A 17391-nucleotide genomic window follows, 5' to 3' on the forward strand; every position below is an offset into this window, starting at 1 on the left:
GTGCAGAACTAATGACAAAATCAGCAGACTGGGTTTGTGATTGATGTTCAGTCTCACTAGATGACAGGCTTTAGTATGGAGATGAGCCTTCGGTTGGATTTTTATTAAGTTACTTTGTTTTTAAAGATGGATTTAATCCTTAAGTATCTGGAGGAGTTGTTCCAAATCTGAGTAATTTGGTTTTGGAGCTTCTTTTGCCTGCCCTATTTTCAAAGCAACTGATAAATGTCTTTGTCCCATTACTGCAGTTCTCTGGGATGCCAGTTGGAGGGTGTGATGATGTGAATTCAGGGAACAATGTTATAGCTTCTTGACTTGCAGCATATATTTTATGTTAGAGGTTAAAAGGAAATGATTCCTGTGTTAAGTATTTGCAAAGCAACTTAGGACTAGAACAAGAATGTGGCTCTTTTAATTTGTACTAACTAGGGTATTACATAACCTTGTGTGATGGAATGGAACTAGTTCAGAAAGTCTGCTGGGGTCTTACAGTAAAAGTAAAAATACAAAGATGTTTCACTTGCTAGTCTGCAGTTTGACACCTCACCCTAATTTTGCAATGAATTTGTTGGTTCTGTTTTGCACATACTGCAGTGAGGAAAATGAACTAATGATAGACTGAGCTCATTATTGCAATAGAAAATACAATGTAAAACAATAAAGGAAATGGTAAAGTAAAAGAATAAAGTAATCTTTCTAACAGATACTCAAATTCTTCTTTGTTGAGGAGAAGGAAGTCATTGAAAAGCCTGGCAAAAATGCCATGTTATCTAAAGGATGAAGCAGTTGATCCTGAGTTACAGATGAATTGCAGCTGCTGAAATTGCTTTTTGCTGTTTTCAACAGAAGAATGTATCTGTCTCTGTAAGTCACCTTTAACTGGGAAAGAACAGTCAGATACTGATAGAAGAGATGAGATATGTAGCTGGTGGCAAGAAGTTCAGACTAGTTTGGCTTTCAGGGACCATTTGTTTTCCCAAAGTACAAAGAAAAGGCAAAGTTCTGGTGAGACATGTTCATTTTAGGTATGTTTTCCACTGCTGAACTACTGTTGTTTGTGGTTGGCAGGAGGTGTTGAAACGTTGTGCCTGTGCATTAGCAATTAGGAAAGGGCAAGCAAATGTAGCAGTTAAACTGTATTAAAGCAAAGCAATACCTCGCTTTTCAGACAAAAAAATGAAAACTACTCTATTACAAGTTCACAAAGAGTGGGGTTATTTCTACTGAAATTTAGAACTGTAAATTCTGATGGTGGTTATCCTTTGATTGATCCAAGCAATGTAAATGTTTCCTGCTGTATTTGTTCATAAGTATATAACACTATAATTAACAATGTTCTCCTGGATTTAAAAAATAACAACTTTGCAGGCTTGCATCAGTCAAGCTCATCTTTGGAAGCACAATAGGATAGCAGTATGAAAGGGAAGTGTGCAAGAAGGATGACTTCTGGAAAGAATGTCTTCTCTTTGTTAATATTTGAGCCAGATGCATTTAGTTGGGAAGGAATCCCTGGAAACAGTTTGTCTTAGTGATAAGAGGGCATAATTCCAGTGCAGTAAGTACTGTTGAGTTGAAAGGCAGACAGATGATTTTCACGAGTGCAAGTTACACGTGATGTGAGGGCTCTCAGTGTCACTGACTTTGAGTGTCAGGAGGCATAGCTAACACAAGAGAGGCAGGTTGAGAAGCTCTGAAGCTATGTTAGGCTCTGGTACAGTGCTTGTGGGACTGAAAAATTCACCTAATGTGTTTATAGTTCAGACATTTCAAATACGGAGATTATTTTTTCATTGTTACTACTATTTTTATTTTAGTTTTTAAAACCTTGAAGACCAGTGCAATGTAGTTGAACAGATTTGAGTCTTTCCTGATAAAGCTTTGTCTAATTTCAGACTTAACTATCTTGAGTACTGGTGTCTTCTCTAGTAGGGCTGAACGGGAGCCTATGGAGAGTAGAAGAGAGAGCAGCATCAGTAGTAATCCACTCATATATGGTATTCTAATTTTCAGACTGGTGCAACTTCTGCTGTCAAAATGTACTTTTATGTGGAAGAAGCAGGTAACTGTATTCTTCCTGTAACATGCTGGACTGAGAAATTAGGATATTGCATCTAGAATGCTAACAGAATGTTCTCAGGTTCTGGCACCTGAGCAGGAACAAGCTGTGCCCAGCACAATGGTGACAAAAATTAGCAATTTTCAGCAACTCTATAACTTTCTCAGATTTAAATGAGTACTGATGGGACCAGCTGAAGGTTACCTTTATGCTGAAGGTATTCTGCTAGATTTTAGGTATCATTGTAATTGTTGGGATAACAGTGATCTTCACATATCTGTGTGTATCTACCATACACATAAAACTAAGGGGGGGAAAAAGTTTTGATAAGTTTTGATGTGCAATGAAGCTGCAGGCATGGTCTTTCCTTTCATTGCACAGCAGGCTGGTAACTCTGTGGTAGTATAAGACAGTAAGTATTCTGGTATTGATGTGAATTTTGTATTTTGTTTACACATGTTCAATTAGCTACAGGTCTGGCACATCCAGCTTGCAAAGCTCTTTCGGCAGATTGGCTCATGTCACAGTTGTAAATCTATCTGGGTTTTTTGTTGCTTAAGTTTATTTTGGCATTCTGCTTAATTTGCCCAAAACATACGCGGACAAGATTGTTATCTATATAGTTCGAGATAAAAGGAATATTGATCAGACAAGCAGTGCTCACATAACATTTAATCTTTTAGAAACCTCACCTTGAACCAGATCAGTACAAACCAGATTGCTCTGATACGTTCTGCAGCTTCGTCTGCATCAAAGTGAGGTGACTGTGAAGTCCTTGAAAATTGTGAACTGACCACTTGAATTAATTTCTGTAATTGCTTATTTCTTGAAGAGAAGGAAGGTTTATCTGTCTTTGAAGAACTTTCCTCAGTATGCAAGATAGCTCTCATCACCAGGGGCAATAGCTGCTGTAATCCTCACCATTTCTTGATCACTTTTTTGGCATTTGTTTTATGTCTTGTTATGGCATTACTGTGGCTTTTATTATCTTTCATTCTGTAAATGAAAAAAGTTTATTTTTGCAACACAGTGAGATTTTTTTATTATACCTGTGCTTATTCCTAAGACTTAACTCATTTACATTTGTAAAATTGATGTGGTTTTTAACTTTCGTATCATGGAACATCTAGCACGTATTCATTACCACGCATATATGCACATTTCCCACCAAGAGCTGTCATGTAAAACCTTTTCGCTATTGTCTTGTATACAGCACATTTCATTTGAAATAATTGCTGCTGTAGGGACTCTTCCAAATATGTGAACACTTCTCTTCTTGAACAAAATGCACAGCAGTAAAATTAGCACTGTACAAGTGGCTCCCAGCAAATGTGTGACCATACATGACTGTCTTGAAGGTCTTGCTTTTGCTGATACTCGTAGGAGTTATTTGACTGGTAAGTTTATGGAAACGAATACAAGCTAGTATTTGCAAGTGGGACATGAGAAAGCAGTATTTATAATAGTCTTTGTAGCTAACAAGATTTACAGAGACAAGGCAGTGGAAAGGCATCATGAAACAGAAGGACAATCAAGTCACTTTTAGGACAAGGACTATTTTTTAATAGGCTTGAACAGTAACAAGCCGAGTGAAGTTGGGATTTGTCAGTACCGCAATATTAGGTAGTCTCTTCATGATAAAAAACACAGTTTTGTACTGCTTTGTCCTTGAACTAGTATATGGAGAGGGGTTTGTTACCACCTTTTCTTTGGAAAACAGACCTCATAGCAAGTTGCAGAATTCTGCTTGAATTCTCCTTGCTTGAATTTCCAGGCTTACAGGAAGCAGATGATACTGTAACTTTAGCTGGGGTTTTCTTGCATACTCCTTTCTTAGCCCACCTTTCCTTCTTTGGTGGACAAAGATGCCGTGTGATGTGGTCAGCATAGCTTGTAGTGTTATGTGAGCTTAGTCTTCCCTGGGTTTGTCTGCTGAGAAGAGATGAAGCATTTCTGTGGGATGGCTTTGCCAAAAGGATTGTCTTTACTGACCAGTGTGTTCCACTTGATAAGAGTCCAATATTTGCTTCCAGTGCACCTTTCGTAGTTTACCGAGTACTGCCACATCATGGACTTGTGGATTCATTAATGTTGTGCTGCTTTATCTTTCTGCCAAATACCTCATTGTGAACTTTGTTAGTAAGTACTGTGCCCAAATCTGTTGAATGTGAATGTGCTGCATTCTTCTTTCTGCCTCTTTTGATGTACCTGTGTTAGTTGAGTCCATTAAAGTCATACTGTTCAGGCCTCAGACCATGAACTACACTAGCTGGTCTGCTGAAGATAGAGTATTTCTTTTCTAGCAATCGTACTTATTCTCAAGGCATTATAGGGTGGTGTTTTACTTTCTGCCAAGTAGTCCAGTCCCGCTGAACTGAGTATGTTGAGTACTCTGAGGCAAATACACTGAGCTCTTTATTCATCCATCGCTGAAGGTACTGCTGCAGTGTAAATGTTGAATCATCGTGCAACTCTGCTTTTCCCTAGACTATTGACTTTGCTGTGTATATTGAGAGGTAGCTGCTATTAAAATACTTTTTGTTGGTGAAATTCTTAAGCATATATTGGATTAAACATGTAAGTCCCAAAGCTGTTTATTAGAGCTCATTTAACTAAAGTTAGACTTGGGTCCACAGGAGTATAGCCCACAGGTATTACCTGTTAAGAGAGAACATTAGACTGCTGTTTTAAAACAAAATGTAACTCATATGCTGAGGCAATCTAATGATAATGTTACCCTGTGACTTCCCTCTAAGGGTCCAAGCCCTTGCTATAAATGAAATTAGAAGTACAGTGGCAGTTTAGATAGACAGCATATAATTACTGAAATTAAAAATTCTCCTAGCCTTCATTAATGTTCATGAGCTCATACATTGGTAAAAGAATCATGCTGACCCTTTGCCACATTGGGTTATAATTTTTGGGATTGGTTTTTGTCTGTTTTGCTGTTGAAAAGCTTACAAAGAAAGGTGCAGTATTTCACTGTAATGCTGATGTACTAGTTGAATCACGATTTCGAGAAGAGAGCTATGCACTGAAATGATACGAAATAAAACTGTTTATTTATTTCACAGAATTGACAAATTTTAAATAACTTCAGGATCAAAATAGACAGCAGTAATTTCTACCTGAATTTCACTTTTCAGGTTCTTGTAATCTTTCATTTTAGAGACCCATCTCAAATAGCCTTGTATTATGAGATTTAATGCAATAATATCCGTAAGTATGTAGATATAAGAAGTACATGGAAAAACTAATTATGGTAATATCTGTTCTGTAGTCTTAAATAAACACTAGTAACCTGCCTAACTCCTCTAGAATGTAGCTTAGTTTTATAGAATGCTTTGGTGCTTCATATACTGAAAATAAGTATACATTTAATAGAGACTTGCTGAAGAGTGTTGCTCATAACTAAATTTTCTTGCCTGCATGTGCTTCCTTCCAGTGCAGTCTCAGCTCTGTTTATCATTTCTTCTAGTTGAGCCAGTATTGACTCAGAGTTGCAAAACCAGAATATACCATCTTCCACCTCATATGTCCATAAATCAGTGTTACAGTGTGTTTCTGCAACTCACTGAAATATCGTTGCCAAATTCATTCTGGTCTAGATTTCTGACCTTATTCTATGCATGTACTGGTTTCAAAGGGACTTCCAAAGGCTCAGTTGGTTTAGCAGTCACCAAATTCTATACAGTAATCAGCTATCACCTATGTAAGGGATGCATTTTTTCGCATGTCATTTTATGGAGGAACTGGATGTAGTTTTGTAGCCTAGAAGAAATAGAGCTGATTTTCAGAAATGCAGCTGCTCTGTTGTTCCTCTGTGGCACATGTAATAGTAAGAAAAGTATTTATTAAAATCAGTTTATTTTTACTTTTTTCATGTTTATTTAATGAGTTTTTGATCCTAAGATCTCAAAAGTAATTTTTGTTATAGGTACATGTGAGATACATTCATGTATACAAAAACTTGTATGGTCTCAGACTGTCTGCGGCTTTGGATCTAGTTTAAAGGCATATGTAGATTTAATTTAAAATGTGTATATTGTTTCACTAATTTCTGTAGCTAAATTGTGTGTTCCATGAAGTATGCTTAACAATTGCGATTCTGGGCCTCAATCATAGTGCAAAAAGGGAAAATGTCTTCAGGACCTGGTCCAGAAGGGAAGACTACAGTCTTCTAGACAAAGTTTAAACCTGTTTTCCATGCAACACTGTGAATCCTTGCATGATATGTTTTACTTGAAAATAAGCATCAGGGTGAAAACATGAGAATTGTATTTGGCTTCTGGTAAACACCTTCTAAAAATGATGATATAGAAAACGTAATTTAAGATTTTTTTCATTTAGAGAATATGTATTAGTGTGTCATTGAATTATTAATGTCTTAAAAGAAGTACTGAAATTATTCTTTATTTTTTCACACCACTTTAAAGTATTTTTAATTAGGAAAGCACATTGTCATTATAGCATGATGATTTCAAATACAGGTTTAGTAAAGGCAAGAAAATCTAACCTTTTTCAGCTTTCCACAAGACTAACAAAAATGCTGTAGAATATAGTAAATAGTTAAAATTTCGTTAATAATATTACAACTTCTAGTATAACAGTGTTCCTGTTTCCACACTTATTATACATTAGTGTAAGTTATAAGCCTAAATTATGGTGGCCTAAAAATAAAAACCCCTTTTGCCTGTTTTCTGGTCTCAGCTATGAAGAGACATACTGCACAAAACCATAGAAAGCATGGGACTTGCTTATAATTATTTATATATTTACTTTATCTCCTTCTATGTTCTGATTATTTTCATTGTTTGCCTACATTTCTGTCTTGCTTGTTTGCTGGCAGTAAAACGGTGCCATCTCTGATCCTTCCGTTCGGATTTCATCTGTTACCAATGAGAAGTTGTATATTGTCTGCCTTCGTTTACGTAATTTAGCACCCTAGCTGGGCTCATAGGTACGCTTTGCAGTCATTGATGCAGCATCCTTAGCCAGACAACTTCACTCTGGAATGTTTCTGATACTCTTTTCAGAGTGGTGGGTTTTTTGCTTTAAATTTAGAAATCAATTCTTACCATTGCAGGTCTTTGCATTTTGTTCTGTGCAATTGATACTCAAAAATGTCATCAAAGTGTAGTGTAGATGTACACAAAAACGATAACAAATAAATTGAGCACAGTTCCAATAATCCCAAGCAGTGCTAAAATAGATTCTTCTTTTTCCTCTTTCTCCTCTCGCTTTTTTACATCTTCCAGTGTTGTGATGGCAGAGGTCCCCATTTTTCCTGCAAATACCTTCACCAGTATTCTGGCAGCTAGCTAGAAAAAAGAAAGCAAATGGTAAATCTGGTCTGACAAACATGCAAGCTTTGATCTTTTTAAAAACAATTCTGTAGCTCTTCATACAACATTTCTTGATGCTGTTTATTGAGTTGTATATGTCTTTTGTTTTCTTTTTGTGTGAACATGTCCATGTTAAAAATAAACGTTCTGTAGGTACAGATTGATAGGAGTGAAAAACAGCTTGCTGCTTCAAGCCAGTTAATATGCTTTATTACAAAAGACATTTAAAATTTGTCTTCAGTGAGCTAATTTGTTTCCTTATAAAAGATGAAACTGGTGAAAGCAGGTATGTGAGCATTGTCAAATACTCTGAAATGCCTGGGGAGGTTATATGCATTTTCAGCTTTTCTTAAATATTTAACTGCCACACTACAAAACCAGTTAAAAATATTGGTGCTTGCTGCTTTCAAACATGGGAAATATGCCTCCCTAATACAGTATCACAGTTGTTTTTCACCAGTGAGCCCCAAGTAGGCAATTGCAAGTGAGATCTTATCCTTTTTCATGTTTAATAGATCAGCTTTTGGACATCCATGCAACAGTAAACATTTAACAGAAAATGTCTGTCTCTTCAAATATAAAGGTGGTTGTTCTGTATGTTGATTACTGCAGTATGCCACAGGATGATAGTACTTTTTTAGTAGCAACATTCTATGCAATATAAGAATTCGAGTAGACATTTACAGATGCATATATGACTTGTTACCTTTTTTTTGGTTGCAAAAGTGAGGTTGACAGGTCGTTTTCTATTACTTAGCTGCTCTTGTACTCTTAATTTACAGTCTAATATCCTCTAGAAACATATTCCCTATAAAATTATGTTCATTGGTGACTGAGATGTTGATCTTGTATGTTGATCTTGTGTGATCTGCTATGCTGTTTTACCTTCATTGATCAGAAATTTGATGGGGATTTCTACTAGTTCAGATCACTCCAATTTACTGAAGATACACAATCACATTTTATAGTGCAGTAGCATCTTTCTGTCCTGGCGCACGGCTTTAATCATTAAAGATTAACGTATTTCTGCTGTGAGTCTAATTAATGTCATCAGCTCAGAGCATATCTTACAGAAAGGTTTAAAAAAAAAAGGTATTTCTTACCCTACATTGCATCAGGAATAAAATGTCATCAGACATGCTTCTTGCTCGTCGATTCAGTGGCAAGCCAGGCTTTTATCTTCATGAAGGGGCTGCTCTGCTCTCTCAGACAGACCAGATAGGAGCACAAACAGTTTCTTGATGAAGAAGTTTATCGGTGAGGATAATAATGTTGCAGAATCTTCCAAATGAGTGGTGTTCTTTCTCAGTAATCCACTAAAGCGAGTATAGTTGAAAAAACAGTAAAGCTCTTTCTCAATAATGATCCTCACTGTTGACTAATTGTCATTAAAATTGAGGATTCTTTTCCTTAGATGATGCAGAGCAACGAAATGCATGCTGTTCTGTTCTGTCTTAAAAAATACAAACAGCTCCTGGTTTTGTTCAGTTATACTTACTTATTTATTAAGACTTCAGAAACACCCAGCCTTTGATTTACTCTTTGTGGCAGCCGTCTGAAGAGGCTTTCTTACGTTGACATGCTGTAATTCCAAATGCAGCGAACTACGTGCAGTCACACTATGTAATTTTAGTCCAGCCTGAAAAAGGAAGAAAAGAGGTCTGCTTTGCTGGCAGTAGTGTGAACGCTGTCACACACCTGCATTCAGACCCTCTGGAAAGAATTCCAAGGTATTCTTCGGAGCATTGCATAACTCAGCCAGGCAAATCTGAAGAGAGGAATGACAGTGGCTTTAGTTGCACACTGTGGTGAGCTGTGACATTGATTAAACATGCACTTGGCACTTGCTGAATAAAGAAGGAGCTACGAGCCACCCTTGCAGACAGTGAGTTGCATAACAATGTGCGATGGCTCTGCTGTTTCATCGTCAGGCCCGGCACATTTTAATCCTGTACCAACGGAGAAAGTGTGTAAAGAGGAGCAGAGTTAACTGTACTTCGGGGTTTTCTGAGGAAGTGCTGCATGACAAATGGTGGCATTAAGGCATTCAAGCTGAAACAGTGTTTCTGCCTTTTGTCTTTTTATGCTTTGTTTGACAGGCAATTGTTTCTATGGGAAATAAATGCTTTTCCTCTTTTATTCACCACCCAAAGAATGCAGGTTACCATATAATTAATGAAAACACTTAAAAATAATCCTGTTCTGATTTCATAGGAAGCATCAACACAATTTTTTTCCTTTTTAAATCAGAGGGAATTTTTTCCTGCCCAATTGGAAAGGGGGGAGAACTCTGCAAAGTCTTCTCCTCCAGGTCTCTTCAGATTAAAAAAAAGCACGCAATTTTAATAACCTCTGGAAGAAACTGTATTTCAAATAATTTTATTCAGTCACTTTGATCTATGAAGGCTACCAATGCAGTGTGTTTTCATTGGTGTAGCATAGCTTCTTGCTATGAATGCAGCTGTATTTTAAATATATATCGGAAAACTTGTTTTGTAAAAAATACTTGCAATGTCAAGCGATTCAGAATCCAAATGTACAAAAATGTATTTCTGTATATGTGTACAAAAAATCAAAATACAATTACTTAGATCGAGTTCAAACAATGGGAAACCTTAATCATTTTTCAGAACAGCATATTTTAGGAATTACGAGGCAATATTTGAAATTCAGTGTTGAATCATCTTTTATAGAGAAAGCAGAAGACAGTAAAATCATTGTTTTGAATTCTGCCACTTTCAACTTAATTTACATTGCATTTTTTCCTCATTATTTTTCCAAAGTGTCTAAGTACATTTGTTAGTTTCTTAGTAATAGACAAAACTGCATATTTTGCATGTGCATTATTTTAATGGCAAATACCATGTTTGAAGTACTGTGAGTTGTATGGTACTTGTACATGATTTCCCCTTTATCCCAAAAGTTATGTTGCCTCAATGAAATCGCTTGACTCTAGAAGATTTAACTAATTAGGTTAAATCTCTCCAGCATAGCTTCCTTAAATATATATTCTAATATGTATATATGATCTTTCCTTTCAAGCTCTTCCCTTGTTCTGAAAAGGCTGCTGCATCTTCTGTTGTTCTTGGAATTGTTTTGTCTCTGTATCTTGAATGTATTTCTGTATTCATTTAGATCCATTCAGAGATACAAAGGGGGAATTTTCACCTGTGTATTCTGATCATTCACCTTGCTGAGAGCACCTAGCAATAATAGAATTTTCAAGCCACTGTACTGTTTTAACCCTCACATGTTCAAAATCAAACCCTTTCCTTTGTGAAAGGGGGAAATAGTGCAATGTGCGTATTTTATTTAAAGATTAATGATATATTTGCAGCTCCACTGCAAATAACCAGCTAATTACGATGTACCCACAGAGAGCAGCAAAAAAATCCCGAAACATTTCTTGGCTTGGTTATTGCTGTGGTTGAGGTCTCATAGTGATCTGCTGTTTTTATAATTGTGATGCAACTGGCACGTCAGTGGCTATGGTGAACCCCGGGAAACAAATGTGTCTGTGCTCCCTTTGCACGCAGGTGAGGGGCAGAGATGCCTCCTGCACACCGCAGTTCAGATGCAGTGTTTGTCATGGTCTGACGGCGTTTCTCCCTGATGTCCTGCCACTGCATCGATATGCGTGTCTGTGTGGACGTGTCATGAATGGGTTTGGGAAACAGACCCAGCCAAAAATACATCTCTAGCACAACACAGTAAGAAGGATGGGGAAGTAGCTGCTTAAGCTGTCAGTGGTGGCAAAGAGTTGCTGTTTGGAAGAAACAAATAAAGGTTGTCAGACTTAACATTTGTCAGTTATAGGAAACTCAAGGAATTCATCCATGTTGGGTGGAAGCTGGCATTTACAAATAACTTCCTTATAGCTACAGTGCATCTCCAGTGTGAAGAGAAAATTTCATGCAAGATTTCTCACGTGAGTGAAGTGAGTAATATATGTTGATTTTAAAATGCCTTGATTTATCCATAATACTTGATGATATTTGGAAAGATGGGGAGATACTTTACATTTTGTGTAAAATAACATTAAGAGCCTGGGAGTACATTTTATAGATGCCAGTAATAAACCCACCCGTTTTGGGGTGACCATTACATGGTTATATAGTATTTGGAGTTTGGACACTGGTATCCAAAAACAGCCTAAATTTAATTCTGTTACTTCCATCTAGGAAGAGCTTTCAAGCACTTAGTAAGACTTTGGCAACTCCTCAGTAACTGATTTATGTGGTATTCTGAGAGCAGGACAAATTTGGTTGATTAGAGGTCACTCTGTTCATTGCAACTGAAGTCTTCTATTGCATGGGAATAGACCTTAGGCAATACAAATGTATGTCATGTTTTAAAGATGCTCACACTTCAGGGGAAGTTGCCAAGCTATCTTGTAAAAACTCAGTGGTATAAATTCAACAGTCTACAGTCCTGATGCTGCGATGATCGTTATCCTGCTATACGCTACCACTACGAGTAATGTGGTACACCCAGAGCATCAAAATTGCAAAAAGAGCAAGTTCTCTTAAGTGTATGTTTTATTTTTCTTCATGTATTTTTATGAATTAATATAATTTTTTATTTTTGTGTACACTGAAATTATTCTATATGCTGTATTTTTTCATTAAAATAGATGTTTTGAGTCAGATAGTGTCTAGACTTAAAAGTCTGTTTATGTTTAAATGCTGTAATGAAATCCAAAAGATCAGTTGTCCATGAAGACTGTTTCCCTTGTAGTTGTTCTGAATTTTCCCCAAGATGCAGAAAATTATGTGAAGTGAGGTAGCACATGTATCCTGTAGGTGATGCACTCTAGTTTTCTTCTTGAACAACCTCCAAAAACTTCCCTTTATGAGGTCTGATAGATTTTAAGTTAAATTGCAGAACAATAGAACAAACTGTGTCTCTTGGGAGATGCAATAATATGCACAAATTAGGATGAACTGGCTGGTTTAGCATAAGCAGTAAGTGGATAGCCACGTTCCTTCTTCTTTAGTTTTTTCTTTATTTCTTTTTTTTTGTCTCTTCTGATACTGTTTTCTTTGTGGGTGCTGTTAGCCTGTTTTTTATGATACAGATTGATGTGTGATGCCCTTGAGTCAGCAGTGATAGGCATGGCCAGGTTTCAAAGGATTTTTGTACTCTTCTGGTGAAAAAAGAGGAAGGACTCAGGTCCTTCATCTGAAGCAACATAAAGTTATTTTTAGCTTTCTTACTATTCTCTTTCATGGCTCTTCTATGTATTTCAGCTCAGCACTTACTTGATGATTTTGACATTTCAGCTATATGCTACATCTTGTTTTCCTTCTGACTGAGAAACTTCCTTGTCTTTTGGCTGCTGTCTGGGGGTTTTCCTGATTTTGTAACTTAACTGCTGACCCAAAATATCCTTGGAAAAATTCAGAATTCTCTCATAAGTAACTACAGAAGTTTCTCTAGTCAGTTCCCACCTGACAGCTTTCGCTTAGCAAAAATTTTCTTGTGCCAATGTCTGCCACTTGCTCTGAAGTAGTTCCGTGTTAAGAAGTCAGTTAAATGGATGTGAAATAGTACCAATTCTTCTGCCACACCCCTTTCAACACCAGCTTCTCTTCATACTGGTCAAGCTCAATTCCTGTGATCATGGTCAGAATTGACACTGCTATTTTGTCAAGAAAAGTGGTAAGTTTGACAATTGAGTAAAAGTTTAGAAAAAGCCTTTGGAAGATGTCCCGTGACACGTCACATATTTGTTTGGAGAGAAGTATTTAAATCACTATCTTCATGTACTGAAGCAATTTAGAAGTTGGTGACTGATTAATGCTCCTGAGTTAGAGGTGAGGATTTCAGCCCCAGCTGTGTGTGGTGACCTCCTGACACTGGGCAATCTTCATTTTTCATATTGTACCTTTATATAAAGTGGTTAGTAACTTTTAGAATGCTTCAGTTCAGATTCAGTGCTTTTCTCTGCAGCTCAAGAGGGGTTTTTTTAATCAAAGACAGCAGGTTTTGGGGACTATTCTTTCACACTGGTTTGAGTGTAGGCTTCACGTTTCTCTAGGAGTATTAGAGTTTTCAAGTATCAGTTTTTTGAGTTCTCATCTTCATAAATTTTGTTGTGTTAGAGGAGTCCGGTACATGAATATTGAGTCCTTACTGGACAAGCACAGGGGAAGCAGAGTAGGGATTGTAGTCCAGGAGGGTGGCTCTCAGGGAACTGCAGTACTACACCAACTTCTTCTTTCTCCAAAGTCCTTAAAGCATCTTACCATCTGAGAAAAAGCTCATCTTATCTGTCTTGAGTTTTCAGATGACCAATCTTGAAAAACAAAACAAACCTAGAGGTTACTGCGATCTCAGCATCTTTTGCTATGTTTCTTTCCTCTGTTTTGTCATCTTTATTTGGAAATAGTTTTGGAATAAGAGGATGAAAGTATTTGCCTATGAAATCTCTTATTTCCTATTGCAAAAGAATATGAATATATACTTGTATTTTCAAAGCATTTAAAGTAGCTGACTGTTTTCTAGTAGATACTGCTTTTGGATTAGAACTATAACAGAATTTTTTTAAATGTCAAAACTGATTATCCATTTGACTGGTTAATAATATAAAAGATTTATGAAAGAACAAATTATAAATTTGTACTTTCAGCTCTACTGTATTGCAGAAATTTGTTGTAATTTATAAGGAGTAATTATGTGTTGAAACATCATGGCATTGAAACCTTTGAAAATTAAAAACCTAGTTGTTACAAGCAATGAAGCAGCTTAGATTTGGTTTGTAATTGGGTACTGGATTGCATGACAGATAAAGCACTTAGTCAAGACTGAAGCTTGCTACGAGGAGCTAATTGGAAGTATTTTTTTCAGCAAATTGATATTTAGCTAAGTTCAGTGAGAGACTGGATTTTTGCTTCAATCTTTATCTGTTTCTGTACTGCACATTGTTTTATATGGCTTTTAAACATAAATTCATGAACTGGTGGATCTTCATTGATTTATACAGCTGGTGGTGTATTTTGCAACTGCATGTACAGAGCATACCTCAGACTAGCTTGTGACCTGTGGCCCCACTCACTTGATCATAGTGAATGAAAGTGCCTTTTAAATTTTCCAGAAGGAAAGGATTTTCGTGGTTAAGATACTCAAGAAATATCAGGTGAGAAATAGGAAGGTGTCTTGGTTTGAAAGACAGGTGTCCGCTAAGGAAGGCAGAAGCCTCCCTTGGAATGGCAGATGCAACCCCCTTCCCTCTGAGTTATTATAATTTTGAAATCAAGGGGCTTCTAGGCAAAGATGTGGGAAATAGGAATAACAGTTCTTTACTATTATATATCTGTATAACAAGTCAAACAAAACAACAACAACTATGGCAGTAACAGCACACACAAACCCAGTGCCAGCCTTCTCGGCTGTCGGGCCCTTTCCCCTCGGGTGCAGTTCCGCTCGCAGCCGGCAGGGGCGCTGGCGGCTCCCGGTGAGCAGGGCAGGTGCGATGGTTCCCCCGCGGCTGCAGGGGGCGCTCCGGAGCGAGCTCGGGAAACACGCGGGCAATGGCGGCCTGGGATCCCGGGAAGGGATGGGACAAAGGCTTCACAAACCCCTGGGCAGCCGATCCCGGTGTCCGGCCGGACCCTCGGGAACAGCAGGCTGGAGCGGCAGGCTGGAAGAGCAGGGAGGAGCACAAATCCCGGATGGCAGACGAGGTGTATCCAAACGGGGCACCACCCCCGGAGGTTTGGGCAGGCAGGGCGAGCAGGGCTACAATGTAGCGAAGGCTCGAAGCAGCCGCGGGGCAGGGCGGCCACGGCCCGGCTCCCAGCGGGGCAGGGAAAGCGGCTTTGGGATCCCGGGGCTTCTCCAGCACAAGGAAAAGCAGCCCAAGCAAGCAAGCTCCTCTCTGTCCAAACGCCGGAGACCCAACTGCCCACACACCCAGGTGAAACAAAAGGAGCAGCCAGGTCTTTTGTTTCTCTTAAGCACCCAGCGATTTGTCGTCTCAGTTACAGTATGGGGGGAAATTCCTTCAACAGAAAAAAACCTAGACCTCTTACAACCCCAACAGAAGGGTAAAGATGAGCTTTCAGTGGGGGTTCTCACATCCCACGTTATTCTTCCTTCTGCTTCTCACCCACATGTTCTTTGTCCTGCTGCCTAAATGATAGAGTATTTTACTCTGGGATCAGAAGTCGGGTATTTGTTTTTATGAGCCTTAAATAACAGTTTTTTCCAATCAATGACTAAGCTTCTGAGGGTGCTTTACAGGACAGTCCTGAAAACCTAAGTAAACAAGATTTCTTCCTCATCTGAGACCACTATGAATTTCTGGACCTTTGTGGTTTACAGGATAATATGACTGTCTTGAAAGCTTGAGCGACAGACTGCTCATGTATCTGTATCTGCCTGCCAAAGACCTGTTATTTTTAAAAATTCCCCTTTGGATCCACTCAGACGTAACTCTTCGGGTACTAAGCAGAGATATACTTTTTTGACAGACCTTTATGCCTTGCACTCCGCTGCGTAATATGTCTTATGTAAAAGGAAACTAAACTATGGTGTTTGCCTTCCTGCCTCCCACAGATGAGTTACCTTTCTTAATAAGTTTTCTGGAGAAATACAGTTAGATGCTTATCCTTGATACAAGGATGTATAGAAGCTAACAAATCATACATGAGATGCAGCTGGTGCTCATTTCATTCCTGAAATTAGTTTCTGTATGCTTACTTTTAATTGTTCACTTGAGAAATAAAAGGTCTGGGTGATTGTCTTCAAAATTGTTCAGGTTTGGCCATGAGTGTTCAGTGAAATTCCCTCTGCCAGTAGACTGTCACCATCTTGTGATGGCTGTTTAATTTTGAGAAAACAGTGCAGGCCACTGCCCTGACTGTTCAAGGCATGAGACAGTAAAGTTTAGCGTTGAGGGAACATATCCTTAGGCTTTCCTGGACCATTTATCTCATTGCTAAGGCCCACGAGCATTTCACCCAGGAGTTCCCTTTTTTTCCTTCATCAGAAACCGACATTGGTAGCTGTATCCCTGCTCCCAGGACAAGACTGGGAGTCTGTAAGTACTAGATTGGCTTCCCCTCTGAGGATAAACAGTAAAGGCAGTCAACCAGCCCTTTAAACCTGGAGGTACCACACTGCATTTTTCAAAATTTCCAGTATAACTATTACCGGTCCTGTCATTTTTTCTTATTTTACTTTAGTGAGACAGTACATCTCAAGCAGTTTCATTTTGGCTTGGTAATTATGGTTGAGAATATGCATGCTGGATGTCTGAAATAGAATGCTCTGCGGTGCCACATGCTATAAACATTCACAGATTTTACTAGAGGCATTAAGAATTAATTGTAAAAATGATGCCTCATTACCAACAGACTCAGTCTTTTTTGAAAAGAGAATATGACTTCAGAGGAGAATGTGACACCACACTACATGTCCTACAGTTCCATATTATACAGCAGTGTCCAGTGTGCTTTCTTCCTTTTTATTTTAACTCTGGTGCCTTCCTGGTAAGATACAGTAACCACTAACAGGACACAAATGTTTTACAGTACACAAAAGACCTCTGAAAGAACTGTAAGTAATACATACTCAGTTTTTTGTTTCTCCATATTAGTGGCTTTCTCATGTAGTGGCAGCACAATTAGATAAGCTGCTAAAAATTTCCCGACTAAAGAAACGAACAATCCCTTTCTGTTCACGTGCAGAGCAGATTGCCAGGGTTTGTTGTAGACATTTTTGCTTTGCTTTTCCTAAGAGCAAGCTCACTGTACTTTCAGGGAAGAGTTTTGGGGTGTGTAGCTTGATGTGCATTTGAAGAACTTTACTGAGGTGAGGGCTGGCTTTCATCTTCAGCAGCTGAGAGTCTTATTTATTTAGTCAAGTGATAGGCTTTCATTTTCTGGGCATTTGTCATTTATTTCTTTTGTGTTCTTTTTTCCTCTCCTGTTTTTGAAAATAAAATACTGTAAATATATCTGGCACTTCCCATATTGTTATGCAGGC

At 38.1% G+C, this 17391-nt stretch overlaps 1 protein-coding gene across 7 annotated transcripts in view; it reads left to right on the plus strand.

The window, feature by feature from the left end:
• The window catches only part of BIRC6 (baculoviral IAP repeat containing 6), a 173613-nt gene that overhangs the window by 122741 nt on the left and 33481 nt on the right, over positions 1-17391 (plus strand). The gene's annotated exons all lie outside the window — the stretch shown is intronic.

This window comes from Coloeus monedula (assembly GCF_965178545.1).
Source record: "Coloeus monedula genome assembly, chromosome: 2".
Taxonomy (NCBI): Eukaryota; Metazoa; Chordata; class Aves; order Passeriformes; family Corvidae; genus Coloeus; species Coloeus monedula.